General features: G+C 40.8%; 1 protein-coding gene across 3 annotated transcripts in view; it reads left to right on the forward strand.

Annotated features, from left to right (window-relative positions):
* Mgat4a (alpha-1,3-mannosyl-glycoprotein 4-beta-N-acetylglucosaminyltransferase A) overlaps positions 1 to 25,316 on the forward strand; it is a 97,556-nt gene that overhangs the window by 12,306 nt on the left and 59,934 nt on the right. The window lies entirely within an intron of this gene.

Here is a 25,316-nt window from a genome sequence, read left to right on the forward strand (position 1 = left end):
TGATTATTTCTGGTACTTGTAATGGACATCTGGCTAGCACAGGTCTTTGTTCACAATTGAACATGTGTGTTACAAGGCCTTAGAGTTCTTGTTAGACAGATTTGTTGCTTCTATGTGGTGTTTTTCCTTCAGGAATTAGGATTCCTTACTGTCCTCTCGGCCTTCCTTTGCCATGGTAGAGTGTTGCAAGCTCAAGCATTCCTTGTTAGAGTCTTCTGACTCGGACTTCACCTGGAATTTTCTTGGTCTGAGATAAGGGAGCTGGTCTGGAAGCTTGATCATTTTAGGACAGATAATTGAATGTTCTTTTTTTTTTTTTTTTAACTTATATTTTCCCCCTGTTTTTGTTAGGCTTCTTACTTCATCCCAAACCGAGGGATGCTCAAAATTTCCCTTTCCCTCCCATTTTTTGGTATATGCAGACTGATACAAGTTTCTCTGTGTTTTTAAGCACATATGCTTATTAGAGGACAGAAATACTCAAGTATATTGACGTATTCTTATTCAAATTAACAACAAAGCCCCATAGTCTTTGCCTTTTATTTGTATTTCAAGGTTTTTTGATATTTAAATGTTTTGGCACCATTTACAAAATAAATTTGTCCTAGTAAACAAAGTTGTTTTCTTTTTGTATCCACACTGTCACCCTGCGGCTGTGAGGGTCCTCTTAGCCTGCCTTCTTGGTGTGTTTAACATTCACTCACACTATCCAAAGCATCTGTGCTTTCTTGTACTGTTTCTGTGCTTCAGACCCATCCTTCTATTTTCCTACCAGGAAATGTGGGATTAGTCACCCCTAAGAGTCCTAGTTTCTGCCTGTAAGAATTATATTAGAGACCCAAGCTGGGCGCTCTTGAGACTTAGATGGAAACAGTGTTGCTGTAGAAAATGTCATTGGTTGGCTGTTAGCTGAACCATCATGTTGCGATGGGGATGAGGTTTCATTGATCTCTAGGACTTAGCTCTGTGTGATGGAGCCCAGCTCATTCAAGGAGTTAATTCCAGTAGGACTGGAACTCTGGAGGCAAGCTAGCAGCTGGAACTTGTTACTGAGAGGAGAAAGCTGTGTGGGATTGGAAAGGCGTCTGCCAGCTGGTTCATCTCACATGGCAGCAAACAGCCAGCCAGCCAGCCAGCCGGTACTCACCTTGTTCATCCTGGCAAGCTTCTGTGTGGAGAGCCGCTATCTCCAAGCACCCCTCATCTTTTCTTCCCCTGACATTTTGTGTGAGTTATGCAGAAAGAAAGTAAATGTTCCTGAACTGGGGCAGTCCTAGACTGGACACCCCGTGTGTGCCGTTGGTCGGCCCTTCTGTGTGTGCTTTCAGTGAGTCAGCCAAGTTAAGCTTAAGAACATGACCTTCAGGGTTTGTGGCATAAAGAGTCCCCCTTATAGTTGGCATTTATCTCCCAAATCTTTTTTTTTTTTTTTTAAATATTTATTTCTTAGTTTTCGGCGGACACAACATCTTTGTATGTGGTGCTGAGGATCGAACCCGGGCCGCACGCATGCCAGGCGAGCTGGCTACCGCTTGAGCCACATCCCCAGCCCCCCAAATCTTTTATCTGTTTCATTTCCCTCCCTTTTACTTTTAGTAAAGTTGTGCTTGTTTGCAAACAATTTTGCCCAGAAATGTAGGACCCGCGAGACTCGCCTGATCACCTGATGCTGCCGCAGCTTTTTCAGGGAAATGAACCTGCAGTTTCAAAACTGAAGCTAAGCATCCTGCTGGGTGGGAATGATGGGGGATATCATTTGATGACCACCTTTCTGTCCTGGTCACCTTCAGTCCTCTCAGCAGCTCTGGGGTGTAGGCATTAGTCTACCAGTTGCTTTGAAGATGGTCAGGCAGTTGGCCTACCGCTGAAGCACTCGACCTGTTGCTTGGAGAGTGCAGGAAATCTGGTCTGAACCAGGCGCTGTTTACTCCATGGCTCATTCTCCCACATCAGCTCACAGAGGCTGGCATGAACTCCAGTACAGCAGAGCCAGGCTACCAAATGTGTCTCTTTAGAGAAGCTTCTGGAAACCTTCCATTGTCTGCCACCTAATGGGATTTCTTTCTATGCTTTGGTCAAAACTACTTTATTAGTTCATATTTAGTCATAGCACGCTCCCCCCCCCCCCCGCCAGTTTTTATAAAGAAAAAGTAATCAATTTATGTTGCTGTTTATTAAAGGCTACTCAAGTCGTGAGAAATATCAGTGTTCCTTTTAAATTGAAGAGTTTATATTGTTAGTTGCTGGTATTTTTGGAAAAGTTGTGTTAACTTGAGTGATGAAGGGGGATTTTTGTTTCATTACTAAACACAACCATTAAACTGTGTTTAGCAAAATATGTGCCAAAGTTTAGGAAGGATGTAATCTTTTTTCCCTTCCAGTGATACACAGAAAACTGGGTTTTAGGGTTTTTTTTTGGTGGGGGGACTACCCAGGATTGAACCAGGAGTGCTTGTCCACTGAGCCACATCCTTAGGCCTTTTTATATTTTAATTTTAAGACAGGGCCTTGCTAAGTTGCTGCAGCTGGCTTTGAACTTGCAGTCCTCCTGCCTCAGCCTCCCAAGCCACTGGGATTACAGGTGTGTGCCTATTATTTTGGTGCATAAACAATAAACCTGAATCTTGTGGCTTTTGAATAAAATAAAGCACATTGACTGCATCAAATTTAGAAAACCTCACTAGCCTTACATTTATTTTTATCTTGGGCTTGAAAAGGAGCCTGTTGTCAGCCGCACACTCTGCAGTAACCTCAGCACTGAGCGACTCTCAGGGGAGGGAGCTGTGGACTTGATTGATGTTTGGGTCTGTTACAGAGTTGATGAAAATAAATGTGACAGCACAGCACCGTTAGAAGTAGTTAGAGGAGTGTCTGTTCAGCTCCTTAGTTCATTTATTGACAGTTGTTTGTTTTTTTGTTAAGTTTTTTGAGTTCTTTATCTACCCTGGAGATTTGTTCTCTATCTGATGTGTGTGTGGCAAAAATTTGCTCCCCAAATGTAGGCTTTCTCTTCACCTCATTGATTGCTTCTTTTGCTGAGAAAAAGCTTTTTAGTTGAGTTCATCCCATTTATTAATTCTTAATTTTATTTCTTGCGCTTTAGGAGTCTTGTTAAGGAAGTTGGGGCCTAATCTGATATGATGAAGATTTGGGTCTACTCTTTTCTCTGTTAGGCACAGAGTCTCTGGTCTAATTCCTATGTCCTTGACCCAGCTTTGAGTTGAGTTTTGTCCATGGTGAGAGATAGGGTTTAGTTTCATTTTGCTGCATATGGATATCTAGTTCTCCCAGCACTATTTGTTGAAGAGGCTATCTTTTCTCCAAAGTTTTTGGTGCCTTTGTCTAGTATGAGATAACTCCATTTATGTGGGCCTGTCTCCGTGTCTTCTATTCTGGACCATTGGTCTACATGTCTATTTTGGTGCCAATGCCATGCCATTTTTGTTTCTATAGTTTTGTATTATAGTTTAAGGTCTGGTATTTTGATGCCTCCTGCTTCACTCTTCTTGCTAAGAATTGCTTTGGCTATTCTGGGTCTCTTATTTTTCCAAATGAATTTCATGATTGCTTTTTCTATTTCTATAAGGAATAACGATGGAATTTTAATTGGAATCACATTGAACTTTGGGTAGTATAGCTATTTTGCCAGTATTAATTTTGCCTACCCAAGAGCATGGAAGGTCTTTCCATCTTCTAAGGTCTTATTCAATTTCTTTCTCTAGTGTTCTGGAGTTTACATTTTGTTGATTCCCAAGTATTTTATTTTTTATTTTTGAGGTGAATGGGGTAGATTTCTGGAGCTAAACAGACACTTCTCAGAAGAAGATATACATTTGATCAACAAATATATGAAAAAATACTCAACATCTAGTAAATAGAGAAATGCAAATCAAAACTACTCTGATTTCATCTCATACCAGTCAGAATGGTACTCATCAAAAATGCAACAAAGCCGGGCATGGTGGTGCACACTTGTAGTCCTAGCAGCTCAGGACGAGAGGATCACAAGTTCATAGCCAGCCTCAGCAAAAGCAAGGTGCTAAGCAACTCATTGAGACCCTAACCCTAAATAAAATACAAAATAGGGCTGGGGATGTGGCTTAGTGGTTGAGTGCCCTTGAGTTCAATCCCAGTTTAAAAAAAATACAGACAACAATAAGTGTTGTTGAGGATGTGGGGGAAAAGGCACACTCATAATTGCTGGTGGGACTGCAAATTGGTGCAGACAATCTGGAAAGCAGTATGGAGATTTCTTAGAAAACTTGGAATGGAACCATGATTTGACCCAGCTATCCCACTCTTCAGTCTATAGCCAAAGGACTTAAAATCAGCATACTATAGTAATGCAGTCACATCAATGTTTATAGCAGCTCAATTCACAATAGCTAAACTGTGGAAGTAACCTAGATGCCCTTCAATAGATGAATGGATAAAGAAGCTGTGGTATATATACAAAATGGAATATTACTCAGCATTAAAAGAGAATAAAATTATGGCATTTGCAGTTAAATGGCTGGAGTTGGAGAATATCATGCTAAGAGAAGTAAGTCAGTCCCCAAAAACCAAAGGCTGAATGTTCTCTCTGATAAGTGGATCCTGATCCATAATGAGGAAAGGGGCCATGGGAAAAATGGAGGAACTTTGATTGGGCAAAGGGGAGGGAGGGGTTAGGAGGGCCATGGGGACAGGAAAGATGGTGGAACGAGATGGACATCATTACCCTAGGTACATGTACTAGGTAAAACTAGGTACTGCGCATACAGTGCAATGCTACATCATGTATAACCAGAGAAATGAAAAGTTGTGCTGCAATTGTGTACAGTGACTCAGAATGCATTCTGCTGTCTCATATACCTAATTAAAATAAATAAAATTAATGTACAAAAAAAAGTAGAGTGCTTGCCTTGCATGCATTGGGCACTGAGTTTGATCTCAGCACCACATAAATAAATAAAAAATAAAGGTATTGTGTCCATCTACAACTAAAAAATTAAAAAGTAGAGAATGCAGGTGTGCAGTGTGGAACTTCTGTTACTTTGAAACCATTTTCTGAGAGTCGCACTGAGGATCAGGTGTGTCATGAAAGGTGGGGTATTTGGCCTTCTGGCAGTCAACTCACACTTTGAACTACATCCTGGAGAAGATCCAGGAGACTCCAGAGGTTGCACATGACCAGCCTTGTTCTGAAATAGTAGGATTTGGTTGCTTGTCCAAGGGTAAGGCAGGGCTGGTGTAGATGGTGTTCACTGGGATGAAATGTGTTGGGACCTTGTTTCTTTTGTAGCTTACTCTTTCATTTAGAAAAGCCACTGTGGCTCTCTTGAGGCATTTTAAAAATTAAAATTAAAATTTTGTTGTTGATGGAACCCAGCCTTTGTGCATGTTAGGCAAGTGCTCTACTATTGAGCCATATCCATGGCTCTAAATTTTTTTTTTCTCTTATTTTACTGTTGATAACCATGGAGAAATTATAAAAACCAGGAAAAGTTCTGTAAAGCAAATATAGGAAAACAGGGCTCTTTTTTTTTTTTTTTTTTTTCCCTTCTCGATGAAAGAAGGTAGATCCTGCAAATTACAGAGCTTGACATTTGGGACAGATATTCACTGGGAACTTTGTGAGCATGAACGTTTATAAAAAGAAGCAGTGATTATAAGCCGAGTCAAAACAGTGAGATTCTTAAGGGCAGAGACTATGTCCCCATCACACCTCACTTAAGAAAATTTAAGATTATTCAGAAGGTATAGTAAGTAACATAGAAATACCTGTGGTTCCATTACCCAGGTTTTTTCATATTTACTTCTAGAATTTCTCTTCATTTTTAATGAGCAAAGCACAGCAGATCTATTTAACATCCATCACCCAGTGTCCCTTTTTCTTTCCTTCCCTGGTGGAGGCGACCACATCATACCTGTGTAGGATCCCACTCCATTTTATGTGTTACTTTATGGATATGACTGTAGAAATTATATGTGAATGTGTGTATATATGATTTTGTGTGTGTTAAACATTTTACACAAATAGTTTTATACTATAGGTGTGCTATGCCCCAACCCCTGCTGGAATGGAATCCAGGGCCTCACACATCCTAGGCAAGTGCATTCCATTTGAGCCACACCTCAGCCTCCTCCTTTTCAACCCCCTTCACATTGTGGTTTTGGGGAGAGATGTACCCCAGAAGTTCCCATTCTGCTATTTTCTCCAACACCGTTCAATAACCACTTTTTACATCATTTTTTTTCTAGTTGTAGAAGGAGTCTGGTTCAGATCCCACTAGACTGGGTATTGGGTAAAATTTTCATCCTTGTTTATTCAGAAGCTTGTCTTTTGTGGTTTACGTCATGGCAAAAAGGAGTGGACAAGGCTTTTTGTCTCTGTGTAAGTGGTAGATAACATTTAGAACCCTATCAGTATTTCTGTATTATTTTTTCTCATTCTAGTCAATGTCCCCGTCATCTTCATCATTTTTAAGCTTAGTTCTTTGCATCTCATAATAGGAATTTTATTGTTAATTTTCATTACATTCAGGCTAGTCTATGGTCAACGGATCTTTTTTTTTTTCCTCTATAGTTATACTGATCATATAATTTTTTCCCCCCGATTTAGGGCACTTGAGAGCAAAGAGCATACTATTAAAAATTAATGCTGCAGCAGCAGTTGTAAATTGGAACTGTCCTAACCAAAGGTGTACATCGTCATTCTGTTGACTTGGTGAGCCACAGTGGTAGGGAGTGATTGGCCAAGTGTAGAGGGGACAGGAAACCTGGACTTTGCTATGGAATTGGTTCAGTCATGCTGGGAAGTGGAGTGTGCCACGTTCTAGAACCATGATTCAGAGTCCATGTGAACCTCTGTACCTGAGGGAGTGCAGGATCCAGTCAGCAGTCACATGACATGGCTCTTGTTGCAATTAATGCTTTCAGCTGGGAGGGGACGATGTTTCCTGAGGTGGTGGTGAGCACTTTGCAGAGGAAGTTATCTTTTAGTGTGCTGATAAGATGTGGCAGCTTAATAAACCCTATTCTCAAGAGAAATGAGCCTCGCCCCTTCTGGCCCGATTGGACCTAAGAGTCCAGGAGACTTGGTTGTTCCTCTCTGAAAACTAGGATGAAAGATAAAGTAGAAATGGGAGCTCCTCTTGTCCTCTTGTGACTTGCCTTAGGGGAGCTTCCTTCCTATTTGTCAATTGTTTCTTTGGTATGGTCCCTAGAAGCTGATATGCTAAAATGGAGAGGAGTAATTGAACAATGACTATTGGTCAGAGAATTTCAACTATTGCAATAATGGTTTAGGTCTGGAGGGAAATTTACTAATCCCAGTTATGGGATATTAGTGGTTTATTGGCCCTGTGCTCTTTGATTTGTGAGGAGCTTTTCTTCATGTTCCTTTTTCTCTTGAGCTCAGGTAATTTGTCCACTTATTAATATTTGTTGAGGTGCTGTTACCCTGGAGTTGTGGTGGTAAACGTGATAAAGGACATCCTTGCTGTCTTAGAGCTGTTTACAGCGGTCCTGGAGGGGTAGGGGTAGCTTACACGGTGATAGTCGAGCAAGTAGATAGACATCTTTCAGGTTGAAATGGATAGCGACAATGAAGCTGCTTGATGAAGAGGGGGACAGGGACTGTGAAGATGCAGGTGCCATCAGACAGGGTCTTTGAGGAGAACTGAGGCCTCGCTGATGAGAAGCCAGAGAAGCAGAGTGAGGAGGGGACCCAGCAGCTGAGGAGCAGGTATCCCAGCCCTGAGGCAGGAATGAGCATGGCATGTTGAAAGAACATGAAGGAAAGTGTGGACAACCCTGGTGTGAGATGCGCAGGAAGTTTATTGGGGAAGATGGAACGGGGGCTACGGGTCGGAGCACTTTGGCTTTAGAGCACTGGATTCCATGGTGGAAAGTCTTGGAAGTTGTGTACCAGGAACGAGCTCTGATCCAATTTACTTTTTCAGAGTGATCTCTGCTGCTAAGGAGGCAAAGTAGAAATAGGAAGTTCCTCGGGAGGGTTTTTTTCCATTGGGTTAGCCAGGTTGATGTGGGCTAGGCCTCATGGACAGATCCCACCAGAGTCTTGGGGGTAGACCTGACTGCATGTTCTGTTGGATCGGAGAGGAGGTAGCGGGATCAAGGATGGTTCTTAGGTTTTGTCTGAGATGATGGCTGGTGGCACCATTTAAGACTGGGAAAGCTTGGAGAAGAACAGGTTTTAGAGGTGGCCATCTAGAGTTCCAAGATGAATCGAGATGTGAATTTTGGTATAAGTGGCATGTAGATGGAATCCAAAGCCTGGGAGTGGAGGCTTTGGCAGATCAAGTGGAGGGGAGGTAGTGAGGTAGGAAGAACGTTAGGAAACCCATGCTGAAGAAGTGATAGAGGCAAGTGTTCTTTTTGGTATTTCCATGTTTCTAAATTATATTCATAAAGTGCTGCTGCGTTATTGTTTTCAATTTGAGACAGCATGAGTGAACTTCCTATCGCAGATAAGAATGTGCTTTTTGTTCTCTTCGTATTTCTTGTTGATGTTATTGTGAATGAATGAAGTTATCTTTCTTTTGAGCCCAGTATGGTGCTCTCACCTTTCCCTTATTTCCAGTGTTTTATATTCTTGGTGTTAATGGCTGTCTCTTCCTTCCTTTGAATGGTTATGGGTCTTCCCCCTCCCCCCCAGTGGATTCTTCAGATATGTCACCTATCAGTTCTTTCCAATGCCCTAGTGTACCAGATAACATCAGGTTTGTTTTCTTGCCAATGTTTCCTCCTGAAGTTCTGTCCTTGGGCCTGCACTGGAGGTGTTCTTGGCCTCTGGGACCACCCTTCACACTTCCGTGTGTGTGTGTGTGTGTGTGTGTGTGTGAGTGAGAGAGAGAGAGAGAATGAATAAATAAATAAATTCTTTTACACTCTTAAATTCACACTTGGTTGATGGTTGGGTAAAGAATTTTAGGCTGAATGTGTTTCCTCTGAAATTTTCAGACGTGCCTTCCCTGTGTTCTGGCAGCTCTTGTCTTCTAATGGCTATCGAGATGAGTCCTGTATTCTTTGTATCTGACCTCTTCCTGCGCTTGATGAACTTTTGTTCCGTTTTGCAGTGCTGGCAATTGAACCCAGGCTTTCTGCGTTCTAGGCAAGTGCTCTACCACTGAGCTACATCCCCAGCTTTAGAAACTGTAAAAAAATTAATTTATATCCTTTTCTTTTGTCTTTTTTGTATTGACTAGAAACTAGTACATAATGTCGAATAGAAGTGACAAGAGTGGACATCCTTGCCTTGTTTCCATTAAATTCGATGTGAATTTTAGATTTGTTTTAAAAATATAGATACCCTTTATCATGTTGAGGAATTTGCCAGCATGGAACTAGGAAGTTCCTAGTTTGTCACGAATAAGTGTTGGATTACGTCAAATGCCTTTAGTGCATCTTTTTAAAGTTTCATGTGGGTTTTATCTAGTTAGGCAAAAAGCCTGTGTTTATCTCTGTGGAAAGATTTTCATAAAGGATTAACTTTCGGTTTTATCATTAACAAAAATCCATAGATTAAGTGGGGGAAAACTAATGCCATGAAATATCTGTGTATTTAAGTCTTTCTTCCAGCAGAGTTTTGATGTTTTCTGTACTTATTTGTTAGACTTATACCTTTTTTGTGCTAGTGTTAAGTGATACTCTGTTTTTAGCTTGAGATTCCAATTGTTCTTTGTTGGTATAATAGAAAGTGATTGATTTTTGTATTTTAACCTTGTGTCCTACAACCTTGCTATAATTGCTTATTAGTTCTAGGTGGGTTTTCTTCTTGTTGTTGATTCTTCAGGACATTATAGACAAATATGCACAGTTTTCTTTCCCTTTTCAATCTGTACACCTTTTATTTCCTTTTCTTGGTTTTTTTTTTTTTTTTTTTTGCGTTAACCAGAACTTCCAGTACGGTATTAAATAGGAGAGGAGATTGGCTTGCCTTGTTCTGATCTTAGTGGAAAAGCGTCTAATTTCTTATCAACAAGAGTAATAACTGGGGCTGGGATTGTGGCTCAGTGGTAGAGCACTCACCTAGCACGGGGGGGACCCGGGTTCAATCCTCAGCACCACATAAAAATAAAGGCATTGTGTTGTGTCCATCTACACCTAAAAAAAAAAAAAAAAAAAGAAAAAAAATTTAAAAAAGAGTAATAACTGTCATTTGTAGATATTCTTTATCAAGTTAAGGAGCTACCTCTATTCCTATGTTATGGCAAGCCATTACTTTCTTCATATTTTATTTGTACTGTTTTTCTCTCTTCTCTGGATACACTTGACATCATACACTGTGAGGGGCTCTGTTCAGTTTTCTTTGTTCTTTCATTCCTTTCTGTTCTTTGGATTGGATACTTTGTATTAATCTAACTTCCAGGTCATTGACTCTCCCGCTCTTCTGACATCTGAAATCTGCAGTTGAGTATCTCTGCCAGAATTTCCATTTTGTTTTACATTTGCTGTCTCTTTATTTTCCTTGTTCTTTGAGTCAGTTTGATCACACTCTTCTTGTTTCCATGTTCTTTAAACATGGTTTTATTTGGTTCTTCTAACATATTTATAGTAGCTGTTTTGAAGTCGTCTTCTGCTAACTATGGCATCTGGGAACACGAAGAGACTGTTTCTATTGATTGCTGCTTATCTCCCCCGAGTAGAGATCACAGTTCTTTTTTCTCAGTCTATCTTGTAAAGTTTTGTTGACTACTCTGTATTTTAGGTAATACGTTGCTGTGGCACTGGGTTTCTTCTTTGTGCCCCTGAAGAATGTGGTGGTGGTGGTTTTGTTAGCTCATTATTTAGAACTGGAATGAGCTAAATCACCAAAGTCTGTCTCATCTACAGTGTTCGATTTATCTCTGCCCTTTGGTTTTGATTTGTTTTTGTTGTGAAGCTTGGTTTCCTAGAGGGGCTGCCCTGGTGCCTGCACAGCAAGTTCAAGGTCAGCCTGGACAACTTTGTGAGACCTTGTGTCAAAAAGGAGGCCAGGTGGAGGTTGGAGAGAAACCCTAGAAGCCTAGAAGGCTCTGTTCTCTGCGGATGGAGATGTGTGCTGGGCCACAGCCCCACTCCGGACTGTTTCACATCTGCCCCACCTTGAATTTCCTTTGGCTTCCTCTGTTCTCTGTGCGGGATTTATGTGGCCAGGTCTGGGTGGGTCTGCTGTGAATGCATGTATCCTGCTGTCCACCTGGTATTTCAAGAGCTCTGTGAGCTCCTGACAACTGTTTTACTTCCTGGAAATGCCTGCTAAGTGTCTGGCTGGTGTGCCAGCCCCTTGCTGGCCTCAAATAGAGCAGTAGCCCCAAATAGAACACTAGCCTCAGGCTAGCAGAGCGCTGGCCCTTCTTTGCACTTGCCTCTGAGATTGCCACTTGGACTGGCAACACCCCTAAGTCAGATGAGTCCCCTCTGGCAGCATAGTGAAGCTGCTGATTTTTCAAGTCCTGCCCCACCCTGCTGACCTTCTAAGTGACCACAGATGGGGAGGGATGAGGGCAGTCCTGGCAAGACAGTCAGACTTTGTGCTGTTCTTACCAGAAGTTCAGTAGTTTTTATGAATAAATAATTTCAGTCTGTTGAATGCCCTTGGTTGATTTTCAGAGTACCAGAATGTTTGGTTTTGGACTTTCTTGTCAAGCTTTATAGTTGCCTTTTGGGGAGAGGTTTTGTGGGCCTCCTCTCTTATGCCAGAAGTTAGAAGTCCCCTGGGCAGTTTTCAAATGTCGTGTCCCCCCCCCTCCGCAGTGATTCTGGTATTCAGCCAGTCAGTTACACCTAGAATTCCCCAAGCTGTAAATTGTGACATGGCAAAACTTTTGCCATGTGGACTTAAAAAAAACAAGTCACTACTGTCAGTGGTATTATTAAATAAGGGCCTAATTTTAAGACAATACCTAAAGAGGGGCTAGCAGATAGACCTCACCTTTGCCAAGTTGGCCAGAAATCTTTCTTGTTTATGTATTAAAGTTGACAGTTGAAGAGTCCTTGAACTTGGACTCACGTGCAGTTTAGTTGGCTAGCTTCCATTCCCTAAAACAGTCTCCTAATCTAATTTTTCCAGGTTGGAAAGCTTCTTAAGCATGTGCTTTGCTCAGAGGTTGTCTGGAATCTAGGCTTCATGTATTCTTAACTCTGAAAGGAAATTATTCATGGCTGACATATTAGAAGAGACTAAATTGAGAACATTGGGTTATTACAGAACATTAGCTAACTAATTTTTTTTGGTGCTACTTTAGAAAGACTGCCAATCAGATTTTGGAGATTGTCTGATGAAATATGTGGATAAAGGTGTATTGTACTCTTAACCAGTAGTGGGTAAGCATAGCATAAGAAAGAGACAGTTGATCAGTCTTTCCTAATAGATCTAAAGTGCATGGAAGTGTTAAAGTGCTAATGAACTGAAACTGAATCTCATAGCCAAATCAATGTGATTTTTTTTTTTTTTTTTCCAGTACTGGGGATTAAACCCAGAGCCTCAAACCTGGCTCATTTTGGGTATTTTGTTTTTCATTTTTATGGACTAACAGTCCTCAAAGTATATCTTGCTGGATGTGGTGACACACACCTGTAAGCCCAGCTACTTGGGTGGCTGAGGCAGAAGGATCGAAAGTTCAAGGTCAGCCTGGACAACTTTGTGAGACCCTGTCTCAAAAAATAAAAAGGGCTAGGGATGTGGCCCCTGGGTTCAAGCCCCAGAACCAAAAAAAACAGAAGCACACAACCCGCTTCAACCACACCCCAAAACATGACAAAGCACAAAACAAGGTAAAAGGACCTGTGGGGCTCTCTGGACTCTTCTAGGAGGTTTATAAAGTCAAGACTATTTTCATAATAATACTAAGATGTTATTTGGTTATTTGCCTTTTTCAATCTTATAAAAAAATAGCAGAAGCAGATATGAGAATTCAACTCTTTCCTATTAAGCCACACATTAAAAAGAGTTGAGCAAGTGTTACTTTTTTCACTGATTTTTTTTTTTAGAAAATAGTTTTCACACCGTGCTACTTATGTAATTGATTTTAAAATGATTTTTTATTTAAATAAATATTTTGCAAGTCTGTTGATATTTCTAACATGATAAATGTTGATAAATATAATTCACATAAACAAAAGGACTTTGGGGTCCACTAATTTAGAAGGGTGTAAAGGGAATCTGAGTCCAAAAGTGTGAGAACTGTTATCTCCTTTAGAGAATAAGACACCAGGCTGTGCATATTGTATGCTACTTCTTGCTTATCTTGTCACAAATGTTTTTCCCATGTCCTGAGTTTTAGCAGTTCCATAATATTCCATTATATAATTATCATAATTAACTTACCTTTATAAATAATGCTGTGATTGGTTTCATGAACATTTTTGATGAATTTTTAATGACTCTCAAAATGTAAGGTGATTTGCCTCAGCTGACCCCTTGCTACCATTTGCTTGGCCTACTGCAAGGCAATATGAGAACATTCAGTGGGAAGCAAAGAAGAAATACTAAAATATGATTACTGCTATACAGAAAAGAGTTAGCATGCAGATCAGAGACTGCTTATCATCAGAAATACCTGCCTGCAAGGTTGGCCATTGGCTGGTATCTGGGAACTTGGCTGTTTGCTAACACTGATGTGAAACTTGCTGTATGTGATCTGACCGGCTCCTTGTGCCTGTACTATTCCTGCAAGCTGTGTGGTTTATCTGAGCCACTGCTTGCTTTCTTGGAGTCTGGAATTTTGGTATGTGTTAAGTAAAGGTATTTAATATCTGGGTCCAGTTGACCTATTTTATTCTTACAAGTAATTTTACAAATAATAAATAGGATAAAGAGGTAGTGACAAACAACTTTACTATAAATTGTAATTTATAAGAACTTAAACATCACAAAGCCAAAATTTTATTGCACGTATTTCTAGTTTAGTCAAAACTGAAATGGACAGTGTCTTTTGACTAGAGCAAACTGCTTATTAACTGTCATGTGGGAACCTGGAACACATCCTGTTTGTACATTCTAATTCCACATTTCAGCTGCTACATCTCTAATAGGTTCTGGTACATCTAATAGCTCACCATTACTTTTAGTTCTTCTGCACTTGTGTCTCCAAAACACAAAACATTAATTTTTTTTTTTTTTTTGTACCAGGGATTGAACTCAGGGGCACTTGGCCCCTGAGCCACATCCCCAGCCCTATTTTGTATTTTATTTAGAGAAAGGGTCTCACTGAGTTGCTTAACGCCTTGCCATTGCTGAGGCTAACTTTGAACTCACAATCCTCCTGCCTCAGCCTCCTGAGCCGCTGGGATTACAGGCGTGAACCACCGTACCCAGCCAAAACATTAGTTTTGTTTAGGCTTACAGTTTGTCTGCCCCTGAGCCTACCCAGTAAATCTTGTTGTGGATGAAAGAATACCATTGCAAGTCCCTCTAGCCACACAAGATGTTCTGGGTCCTTATGATACACAGTGTGATGAGGCCCTTCTAGTTGATGGATGATGAAAATATCATATTTTCTTTTCCCCTTAAATATTATTAGTTCATTGATTCTTTTTTGTTTGGCTTCCCCACCACCTCGTTATTTGAAAAGAATTACAGAATTATAGGAAGCTGCAGGGTAGTACAGAAAGATCCTGCAACCTTCTCCCATTTCCCCCTGATGGCTACTTCTTGTGATAAGTTAGGTGCAATGTACAGCCTCAATCAGGAAACCAACATGGGTGTTACTGGTGTGGATGGTGCTACGCCATTTTTTTCACATGTGTAGATCTTTGTAACCAGCACCAGACAACCATTACTACACCACAGCCATTTCCCCTCTGCTCCTTTGTCACAGTCACACCCCACCTGCCACCCCTAATTCCAGGTAACCACTGATCTGTTGTTGTCCACAGCTATGATTTTGTCATATTGGAAATGTCTTATTGATGGAACCCTATAGTGTGTGAGAGATGGACATTTTTCACTCAGCATGGTGCCCTTGAGGTCCATCCACACTGTTGGAGTTTTCACTAATTTGTTCTTTTCTGTTGCTGAGTAGGATTCCATTGTATGTGTATCATCCTTTTAGATGGTGTCTATGGTGTATAATTGGATCATATATGTAAGTATTCTTTCCTTTAGACAGCATCTTGCTACATTGTATTGGCTGGCCTTGAACTCCTGGGCTCCAGGGACTCTCCTGTCTCAGCTTCCTGAATAATTGGGACCACAGGTGTGCACCACCACACCCAGCTGTGGCATGTCTTTATATCAGCTCTAACTTTCTCTCTCTCAATTGTTGTAGACCATTTGTTTCTTGTGATTAGTGATATTGTAGATTTAATTAATCTACAATTTTTTTTTTTTTTACCCATTGTGCTCTGTTTTTTCTTTTTCCTGACACTTTGAAAGTTATTTGAACATTTAAAAAATTCCATTTTGAGCTGTGGGGGTGGTGCATGCCTGAAATCCCAATGACTTGAGAGGCAGAGACTGGAGGATTGCAAGTTCAAGGACAGCCTGGGCAGCTTAGTGAGACCCTGTCTCTAAAAATGTATGAATGATTGACAAATGGACAAATGGATAAGTGGACTGGGGATGTAGCTCAATGGTAGAGTGCTCCTGGGTTTGATCCCAGTACCTCACGCATGCTCACACAGATTCCACTTAATTTATCTGTAGGGTTTTTGAGTATATCCTCTGTTGAGATATATTACTAGTGTGTGTGTGTATAATAGTCTACTGGGGTCAACATTTATTAAAGTGAAGTACAGAAGCCTGTCCTTTAAAAGCCTCCTCTTCTTCCCTTAATTTGTGATATAATTGTTTGAAGTATTTCTTCTACACTGAGAACCACACCAGACAATGGTATACTTTTTTGCTTCAACCATCAAATATAATTTGGAAAACTCTAGAGGAAAAGGACATTTCTGTGATCTTTTTTTTTTTTCTTCCTCTTTCAGTTCTTTCTTCCATTTTGATGTTCTGAGATTCTTCCTTTTGTCATTCCTTTTCTGTTTAAGGACTTTTTTAGTCATTTGTTTTGGATAGGTTTGCTGATGACAGGTTTCCTCCTTATGAGGACTTCTTGATTTTTCCTTTTGTTCCTTAAGGATAATTTTGCCATATATGGAATTTGAGGGTTTTTTTCTTTAATACTTGAAAAGTATTGTGTCACTTCCTTTGGTTTCCATGGTTTCTGATGAGAAATCTGCTGTCATTCAATTTATTTTTTTTTCTGGGTAGGTAATGTGTCATTTCTGTTGGATTGCTTTCAAAATTTTCTCTTTGTACCTAGTTTTTTTTTTGAAGTTCAATTATGGCATTTCTTGGCATTGGTTTGAGTTTTTCCTGTTTGGGGTTTGCTTGGCTTCTTGAACCTTTATGTGGGTTAATGTCTTTTGTCCATTTTGGGAAATATTGGCCATCATTTCTTCCAATATTTTCTCTACCCTGCCCTCTTTCTCCTTTCATTCTGGGATGCTGATGGTGGGAATGTTAGGTCTCAGACCATTTTATATTTCTAAAGATCCCTGAGGCCCTGTTACTTTCCTCCCTCAACCTATTTTCTATTCTCTAGATTAATTCCCATTGTCTTCCTTCAGGTTCATTAATTCTTTCCTCTGTCCTATCTGTTCTTGGGCCTGTCCATTAAGGGGTGTTTGTTTCAGTGTAGTTTCTGTTCTAAAATGTTCATTTGTTTCTTTGTGTCTTTTCTTTCTTTGCCTGGTGTTTCTAGTTTTTAGAAACTTACCTGTTGAAGCATTTTTATGATAGCTCCTTTAAGATTCTTATAGAGGGTCTGGAGATCTAGTTCAGTGGCAGAGCGTTTGCCTAGCATGTGCAAGGCTGAGTTTGGTCCTTGGCCCTTAAAACAAAAAAAGATTCTTACTAGATGATTTCAACATCTGAGTTGTCCTGATGTTGGTATCTGTTTATATTTTTTTTTCTCATTTGAGTTGAGGTTTTCCTGTTTTTAGTCTTATAAGTGATTTTTAGTTTTATTCAAGGCATTTGGGGTCTTATAAAACTGAATATTATTTAGCTTATCTGTCTTAGCAGGTCTTTTCTGTCACCATTCTAGGTGGCTAATGTGGGGAGGCATGCCACTGCATTACTGCTAGGTGAGGATGGGATGGACGTTTAGGATTCTTGCATGGCTTCCCTTGATACACAGCAGGGAGGGATCCCTGTCACTCCTGTGCAGGGCAAGAGGTCAATTCCTGCATGGTCCCTGCTGACATTGTGCTGGCTGGGACAGAGAGCGGTGCCCTGTTACTGCTTCCCATGCAGGCTCCTCTGACACCTCATGGTGCCAGAGAGTAGTGAAAGCCCCAGCTCCTCACTCAGACTTTTCTGATACCTCCTAGGAAGTGTGTGTGTATGTGTGTGTGTGTTGGGGGCGCTGTTACCTGGCAAGGGTGGGGATCTAGGCTCCCTTCTTGGCCATTGCTAGTGGGGTGGAGATAGGTCCAGGGCTGCTGCTTCATGGTGTGTGGCTGGTATAGAGCAGTAGTCATCTAGAAGTTTTCTGTCTTGCTCGATTGCCCCTTCCTGAGTTCTTCAGCTGCAGAGATCAGGCTTTTCTGGTGCTTCTTCATGTGTGTCTGTTGGTTCCAGGCTGCTGGTGTCTCTAGCACCTTGTCTAGGATCTGTAAGGCAAAAAGAAACTCGGGGAAGTGAATGCTGTGTTTTTTTTCTCTGCGTCCCAAGAACTCAACTCTTTTCCCTTCTGCCTTCTGCCTTTGTCTTTTTATGTTGGTTTACTATGTAACATCTGGGTTTTTATTTTACTTAGCAAAAAGAATAGAGAGGTGTGGAAATAGAAGTCTGGATCTTGAACAAAATTCTTCTAGGATATTGTCTTCTGAGGACTCATAGTCTAAGATGTGCTTTTAAAAGTTAATTTCACCAACGTGACTAGAGACTACAGTGATAGTACCTGCCTTTCTGCATTCATTTTCTGATTTGTCCAAAAAACTTGTGAAATGTCTTCCTCTGTTACTTTCCTTCTCTTTGCCACCATGGGTATAAAAAGGGAAAATCCTAAAATCTCAGTTGTTTTCAGTGAAGATCACAAAAGACTACAAAGTTACAAAGTTCTTTTACAACATCTTTCTAGGTAAGTGTATCAATCTTGCATTTTATTTCATTAGCATGATTAGGAATAATCGGTTATGAAATAATTATTAGGACAGTGAAATTCCAAAAAGTTTTAAAATAGAGGGAAAAAAGCATTATTGAGATCCCATAATATATCTATATTAGTTACCTGTTGGTGCATAATAAATTAGCACAACTCTAGTGACTTAAAAATGACATGTTGGGCTGGGGTTGTGGCTCAGCAGTAGAGCACTCGCCTTGCACGTGCGAGGCCCTGGGTTCAATCCTCAGCACCACATAAAAATAAACAAGTGAAATAAAGGTATTGTGTCCAACTACAATTAAAAAAATATTTTTTAAAAAATGACATGTACCTATGACCTCATAGTTTCCATGGGCTAGGAATCTAGGCATGGCTTGCCTAGGTCCTCTGCTGAAGAATTCATGTCCAAACTCATCCAGATTGTTGGTTGAATCCATCTTCTTGTCACAGTAGGACTGAGAACCCAGCTTTTTGTTGGCTCTTGGCTGGAAGGAGCTCTGAGCCCTCTGTCACATGGGCCTTCCAGTACAGCTGTTTGCTTCTTGAAGGTACTTTGGGTGAGAATCTCTATCTAGGGAGATGTCTGCTGGCAAGACAGAGTCCCATATAATGAAACCATCCCAGAGGTAGCATCCACCCCCTTTGCTACATTCTGTCAGAGGAGCTAGCTGTAGCTCCTGGGCACTGAGGGCGGGGTTCATGCTGGGCTGTGAGACTGAAGGGATGAGGATCACTGGGTCACCTTAGAATCTGTTTGTTGGAGTATCTTAGATTTATAAAACAGTCTCATGGACTCAAAGGTACTTGAAAGATAAACTGAGTTTTACTCTTTAAAAAGAAAAACATGTTCTCTTTATTCTTTGGAAGACCTCTAAGAAAGACTAAAACTCATGAACCTTAAAAATAGAAGATTTCAAAATAGAACCTGAAGAGCTAAGTGTGGGTGCAGTAGAGACTGATGGCACACTGGGGTCACCAAGGAGTGGGAATAGGGAGCTGTCTTGATACCTGTGTCCTCACCTGGACACATTAACGTGGCCATGCTTGCCTCTTGCATGTGAAGAGCCAGCCGAGCCGGGGACCGGGCTGCAGCCCAGTGTTCTCACTCCCCTCTGTGGACCCGTGTTTACTTTTCTTTTTCAGTCTGGGGCATTTTCAGGCTCACAAGGTCCCTTTCCTAAGACAGCAGTATCTGTTGTATTCCCCTGTTGAAGTGGAGGCCATCGGCCTCAAAGCGCTAGTTGGTATTAGAGGTGGTGTCCAGGAGAATTGGGGTCTGGAGGGGGGCAGCCAAGTGGACTGTTTCAATCACCCAGTTGGAAAAGAGCATCCTCAGCCATTTGAAACAAAACAGGAGACAGGATATTATGGGAGCATGCAGGCGGGGAGTAGAAATAAAAAGAAAGAGGTGAGAGAAGCGAAGTTTGTGGTCAAAAAAGAAAAGTCCAGAAAAGAAACACGGGAGGAGGATTTGAAAATGATATTGCAGAAGGATATTGGAAGGGAAGCGTGGAAATGAAAGAACAGTAACACGAGGTGAGGAGAGGGAAGAACATGAACTAAGTCCTAGGTGTGTAACCGGATCCAGGTGGAAGGCAGGAGGAGCAGCAGCGCTGTGAGGAGGTCCTTCCCCGGTGGAGGGCTGGCCAGTCCTAGGGCTTTGCTTTTGACACCCGGATGGCTCCAACAGAAAGTGAGGGCTGTCTCGATGACTTCTTCATAGGAAAACGTATGGCATTAGATCCTCAGAGTACAAGATGTGTTTTATTTTCCTTGGAGAATATAACAACACTTGCTGAAACAATGGCTGCCAGCAAATTTAAGTGCTTAAGAAAAAGGATTTATGACCATCCGATAATGTTTATTCCAAGCCCCTAAGGTTGTTGAATAAGATCATTGTCAGTATTTTTAAAAGTACTGTTTTGAACATACAGCCAAGTATACGTAAATGTGTGTTATCGAAGTTACACAACTTGTCCCCCGGTCCACCCTCGTTTCACTATGATATTGAAATTTGGGACTTTATGATAAGATTACTGAAAAGAGCCTTCCCCCTTCTCCAGGGAAATCAAAGAAAATGACTGCATTCAGATTAAGAACGTCTTTCTGAGGAAGTGCATCTTGCAGGCATGTGCAGCATTGTCTGACTGGTCTTGAGGTGTTGGGCTTCATAAGGTCACTGGATGGATTTCAACTTATTGAACATGTATCTGGAAGAATTACACTGTTAATTATTAGATTACTTGGGGGATAACTCAGAAATAGGGGCTGTGTTCCAGAAAACTTTTCAATGTTAGCATTCACTAATTAGGATCTTATTTTGCAAGTACAATGAAACCTCATGGAAGGGAACAGATGAATTATACTCGGTGTTTTAATTTAAGTAAAGTATATGGTTCTGTTTAGCTCAGTCCCATTTTCCCTTTTGAGCTTAAAAGGGTCTTTTCAGAATCCATGCTTATGCGGTGTATCCTGCCTGGTATACTCTTAGAAATAGGGCATGACGTTGACAAGTCCACATAACTCTTAGAGAGACCTTTGAAATGTGTGTTCACCGATGCTTTGAGACCATTTCTTCCCCAAATATAATCTTGTAAATTATGGTCCTAGTGGTTTTAATGCCTACTCCCTCACCCTGCCTCTGGGATCTCTTAACACGTGGGCCAGAGGGAAGGATAAAACGGAGGAGCTGGGAGAGGGCAAGCGTGAATTTCTAGGCCACTTCAGAGTGACTCCAGGATAGTATTGGCACCTCTGAGCTTCCCAGCGGGGTGGGGAGGGGGGTGTGCTTGGGCACATCAGCATCACCAGGAGCCAATTTAACACTCTCAGGCCCCACCTCTCACCTCCTCAACTGGTTTCCTGGAGGTAGATTCCAGAATTCAGTGCCTCATCCAGCCCGTCCAGGTGGCTTGCATGTGAGAGGCATGTGAGGCATTGCTCTGTGGTTGTTATATTGCACTCCATTTGTGTATGATGAATTGAAATGCATTCTGCTCTCCTGTACAACTAAGTAGAACAAATAAAAAATTCAAAGAGCCAAAATTTGGTTCCAGTTCCATTCTGTTAGCATCGCCAGTTCAAGTTCTGTCCTTTTGGCCCATTTCATTCGGACCTGCGGACCTGCGTTCTCTCTCTCTGGCCTTTCCAGGCTTTAGTCCTCCTTAACACCTCCTGAATCTGTTTCTTTTATTATTATTATTTTTTCTTTGTTTTAGAGGTTTCCAAGTAGGAAATTGCCCACCATTTCATCCAGGCTCTCTTTTCTATTTTAAATTGGTTGTATAAGAATGATGAATATGAAAATTTTTTAAAGAGTGAAATAAAATGTTTTCCAAAGGCAGTTTCTTTCTGAAAAGTAAAGCTTGTTAAATTTTGGAATCTTATTACTGAAGGAGTTTCTCAATCCTATTTTTTAAAAAAACTTTCTCTGTGTGAAGGAGTTCTGTGCAATATTAAAGGGACAGAGGGATGAACCAGATGACTTATCAACATTCTTTGCAGTATAAGAATTTTATTGTTTAATAAACCCTAAAATTTTAAGAATTAAAAGTGGATTTAATTTTTGGTAATTTTTATGATGGTGCATAGACTCCAGTAGTGTTCCTGTATCTTGCTGCTAAGGTACTGCTTGAAAAAGTACTTGTTAATAGTGTTTGTTAATTATTCATCTGTACCGTTGACCAGTTTTTAAAATTGAGTCTAAGGCTATTAATTAAACTGTTGAACCATATAAAATTGCATGTTTGCCCCTATTTTGGAATGTTTGTATGTTTCAAAACCTTAGGTTCACAAAACATGATTTTTACTTTGGTCATCTGATTTAAATTTTCTACTATTAAAAGCATTCCAAGCCAGGCGTGATGGCACACATCTATAAGGCCAACTACTCAGGAGGCTGAGGCAGGAGGATCTCAGGACTGAGGGCAACTTCGTGAGGCCCTGTCTCCAGATACAAATGAAAAGGGTTGGGTAGGGCTCAGTGGTAGAGCACCACTGGATTCAATTCTGCAGTCCTGCAAGCAAAACAAAACATTGCATTTATACTAAAGAAGAAACAATAAGCAGAACCCAGTAAGAGGTTAGCAAGAGTCTCTTAGTTTCTTGCCATGTCCCCCTACATAAACCAATTGAGATTATTCAAAGAAAAGCAAATATAGGAATCTATATTTAATGTTGAAAATAGGGACTTGTCAAACATATTAATTTGGAGCGATTTTTGTCTATTAAAATTTGAACTAAACTCAAGAACTATGTAGTATTATGGGAAAGATGAGTGGAGAAAATTCTAAGAAATGTCTAGAAATTTCTAGAAAGCTGAGTTGGCTCACTAGATGGAGTATGAACATGCCCTGATTTTGTGGAATACTCTCTGAATATAGAAGAATAGAGTAGAAACAAAAAATGGAGTTTTCTCATAGCTGTAGACTTTGAGCTAAGAACAGCATCTGGACCAGCAAGCTCATGGCCTGGTCCCATGGTCCATGGATCGCTTGGGTTCATGGGCCCAAGGTATCTTCTCTCAAATAATCTACCCAAAGAGGGTCCAGTTCTGCTCCACGCAGGGGAGTTTTTGGAATTAGGGTAGAGATCTTTCTCTACAAATTGGTTTTTCTTCCCACTTGGTGAAACTGGCCTCTCTCTGAGGCTGATTTCAAAATATCAAGAAAATGTGTCCAGATAGAGATTGTCCTCAGACCTGTATCCCTCCCTGTCACCCCAGAGCTGCTCAAAGACCTAATCATTCTGACACCCAGTTCTTCTGCTTGCTTTGAAAACTTCATTAAAATAGAAGAAGGAATGATAAGTTTAAGGATAGTACAAATAACTTCTCTGTATGTTTCACCTGTTGTCTCTGTTACTTTTCTCTCTGTAAAGAGATTTTTTTTTCCAGAATTCTTTGAAAGTGAATTGCTGAAATCATGTTTCTTTTCACCCCTAAACACGCCGGTGTTTATTGCTATTACTTTAGTGTTAAGAACAAGGACATTCTCTTACATTACCAGTACCTGTCAAATTCAGGAAATTTGATGTCCACAAGTATTTTGATTTCTCTGGTCTATAGTGTGTGCCTGTGTTTTCCCGACAGTCTCTTCATACATATTTTTCCTGGTCCAGGATCCAGTCCAGGGCTGTGCTGTGCATTTCATTGTCTGTGTTCTCTTGGGCAGTTTCTTAACCTTTATCTTTGATGATGATGACAGTGTTTCAAGTGCAGGCGATGTTTTTGCTACGTCACACTTTGCTGTGTCTGTAGTATCTTAGAGATTAGATTCAGATTGTGCATTTTTGGCAGGACTGCCACATAATGAGCTGGGTTCCCTGTGCATCACTTCAGGGGTCATCTGACCTCTGTCCTGCTATTGCTGTAGTGAGTTTTGATCACTCCATTAAGATGACATCTTCCAGATTTACCTATTGTTTAAAAAAAAAAAAAGTTTTTCCTTTTATAAAATAGTGAGTGCTTTGCAGAGCATACTTGAGATGATCTAAGTTTTGTTTCCTCATGAGACTCACCTGCTGGTTATTCATCCCCTTTTCAATCTGGCCTGTGTCAGTTGTTGTGGTTGCAAAATGGAGATTTTCCACTGATCGCTGTTCCTTCTACACGTATTAGTTGCTTTCATACATTCAGAAACACTTTCCCCTCATCTGTTGATCTTTATTTCTTCAACGCTGGTATAGACTCAGGGATTCTTACTTAGTAGGTTACAATCTATTACCACCATCACTGTCCCCTGTCTGGCCAGTGGGGGCCTCTCAAGTCACCTCCTGTGCCCCGCCTTTTTTCTCTCTTCTTGGTACAGAGGTTTGAACTCAAGGGCACTCAACTACTAAGCCACGTCCCCAGCCCTGTTTTGTATTTTATTTAGAAATAGGGTCTCACTGAGTTGCTTAGCGCCTTGCTTTTGCTGAGGCTGGCTTTGAACTCATGATCCTTCTGCCTCAGCCTCCCAAGCTGCTGGGATTACAGGTGTGAGCCACGGCACCCTGCATCTCCTGTGCCCTTTTTTTTAAATGTTTATTTTTCAGTTATAGGTGGACACAATGTCTTTATTTTACTTTATGTGGTGCTGAGGATCAAACCCAGTGCCTCACGCATGCTAGGTGAGGGCTGTACCTCTGAACCACAATCCCAGCCCTCTTGTGCCCTTTTGATGTGTCCTGTCATTTTTTCTTTTGTTACTTTCCTTCCTGCTGATGTAAGAATATTCTAGGTTTATCTTAATTAAAGTTACTTCTTCAAAGAATTCTACTTCTTTATATTGGCAAGTGGTGTTAGAGGCCAGTATCTAGGTACTGGTTAAGTCCCATGGGGAAACGTCTAATGCTGCTCATGCCAGAAAGGAATAGCATATGGGACAGCTTCTAAGACCAGTTTACAAACTAGGATTCAGTAAGTCTGTTTCTTCCTGAGTTTATCTGTGGATAAGGCAAAGATTATAATGTTAAATAGAAAACAGCCTTTCTAAGACATGTTTTGGTGTCACAGTAGTGACTTTGGTCTGTCTAGCTGATAGAGAAGTTGAAAACCTTTGTTCTGATTGCTCCTGATTTGAGGAAGGGGTAGAGCTACCATGCCCACACCTTAAACACTGTGCGTGCCACTGGTGATGGGAACGGTGGTCCTTTCCACCATCCTGTTGGCTCATGTGTCCAGTCCTGTCCTCACCTCTCCCTGCTGTGTGCTTTGTCCCTGGGTTCTCCTGTTCATGCTCACTGTTTATCCTCCTTACACACACTTTATTTCCCAGACAATTAAATTTATTTTTTTTAAAGGTTGATGTGGTTTTTTTTATACCTTTATTTTATTTATTTATTTTTATGTGCCTTGCACATGCTAGGCAAGCGCTCTACCACTGAGCCCCAGCCCCGACCAGCTATATTTTTTGATCTCTGATTCTCGCAAATTATTAAAATGAATGACTTTAAACTGGGTTCATTGTACATGTAGCTCATTGAGGTTTTTAGGAATGCGGAATTTGACCAAAGTCTGGCCTAGGGAAATCTTGGCAGGATAGGAAGTATGGAAAATAATGATTATGCTATAAATGCGCTATCTCCATTGTCTCATAGGTATTACCAGCTTTTAACTCATCTCTATCTGGTTGATACAAATGTGGTCGTTATAGTTGTTTGTACCTTTGAGAAGGTGTATTATACTTGGAGTGTTAATTTTAACGACTTTTATCTTTCTCCATCTTTAAATTTCTGAAT

Source organism: Marmota flaviventris, chromosome 14 (genome assembly GCF_047511675.1).
Source record: "Marmota flaviventris isolate mMarFla1 chromosome 14, mMarFla1.hap1, whole genome shotgun sequence".
Taxonomy (NCBI): Eukaryota; Metazoa; Chordata; class Mammalia; order Rodentia; family Sciuridae; genus Marmota; species Marmota flaviventris.